The sequence below is a fragment of the Myiozetetes cayanensis genome, unplaced genomic scaffold (genome assembly GCF_022539395.1).
Source record: "Myiozetetes cayanensis isolate MyiCay16 unplaced genomic scaffold, myiCay2020 scf871, whole genome shotgun sequence".
NCBI classification, from domain to species: Eukaryota; Metazoa; Chordata; class Aves; order Passeriformes; family Tyrannidae; genus Myiozetetes; species Myiozetetes cayanensis.
In genome coordinates, this window is record NW_026088154.1 from 15,159 (window position 1) to 16,584 (window position 1,426).

General features: G+C 47.2%; 1 non-coding gene across 1 annotated transcript; it reads right to left on the bottom strand.

Annotated features, from left to right (window-relative positions):
• Positions 1 to 860: 860 nt before the first annotated feature.
• TRNAG-GCC (transfer RNA glycine (anticodon GCC)) lies at positions 861 to 935 on the bottom strand. Its single transcript has one exon. It is a non-coding gene; the product is annotated as a tRNA-Gly (tRNA).
• Between the last annotated feature and the right edge of the window lie 491 nt (positions 936 to 1,426).

Here is a 1,426-nt window from a genome sequence, read left to right on the forward strand (position 1 = left end):
TACAGAACCATTGTACTGTCTACTCTTTTATATGGATCTGAATCATGGGTCATTTACTGCCACCACTTGCGTCTCTTAGAACGCTTCCATCAGTACTGCCTCTGTACAATCCTAAACATCCACTGGACGGATTATGTGACCAACACGTCTGTCCTTGAACAGGCAGCAGTCACGAGCATTGAGGCCATGCTGCTGAGAGCACAACTGTGCTGGGCAGGGCACGTCTCCAGGATGCAGGACCACTGCCTCTCTAAGATCGGGCTATACTGGGAACCTGCTACTGGTTACTGCAAGAGAGGAGCCCCGAAGAGGAGATACAAGGACTGCCTGAAACAATCCCTCAGTCTTGGTCATATTGATCACCACCATTGGTCTACTCTGGCCTCCAATCTATAATGCTACTACTGTTTTTGAGAACACACACAGGATCACTCTCGAGGAGAAACGACAATGCAGAAAGAATCGCGTCTCATCTATATCACCTGGGGAGTCTTTCTGCTGCACCTTCTTCAACCGGACTTGTCTATCTCGCATTGACCTTTTTAACCATCAACGTGCTTGTAGCAAGCGTGGGTAGATCCCTTCTCAAATCTTCGTTCGCGAAGCCTAGTCATGATGATGATGATGATATTAAACCTATATAATATAATAATGGCCAGTCTTCGTGAGCGAAGGTCTTTACACCTTCCAACCTGCGCATTGGATTTTTTTAGGTGAGACACAGTGTGCGCGGAACTGAGTCCACCCTTTAATCCTAAGGTTCATCTACCGGGGCCAAGCGAGCTTGGACGGTGGCAGCGAGGTCCTTAGGACGTAGATGGGTTACCTTTAAGGGCTAATGAGCTCCATCTACCCGGGAGTGTCCCTGACCGGGAATCGAACCCGGGCCTCGGCGGTGGCAACGCCGCACCCTTAACCACTAGACCACCAGGAGCTCCTATTAAACCTATATAATCTGTCCCTAATTCTAGTAGAAGAATTTACTTTTTGAATGTAAGATACTGGTATAACAATGTCCATCAAAGAGAAATATATGTGGTGCAGGGACCAGGCTGGACCCAGTGTTCTGTGGAGAAAGGAAAGATGAACGGGGACTAGTGTTGGAGGGCAAGTACTGCTGCAAAAGAGGATCTGGTGTCCCACAACCATGATGAAAGCCAAGGTGGGCAGGAGGAGCAGTGCCTGCCCTTTATGGCATTTCTGTCACTCACAGTAATATAGTGTCCATTAGGCTGTATTGAATCCGAGAAATCCAGTAAAGAAACTGCCCAGAAGCTTTTGGTCTTTTGAGCAGCAAAGGTATTTATTTGTCGACATTGGGAGCAAGCGTGGTTTGCACCACAAAGCTCTTGCTCGAGGGTAGTGGTACAAAACAGGGTAATTTATACAGTCTAACTTCTATGATTACAACATCTTACATGCATAT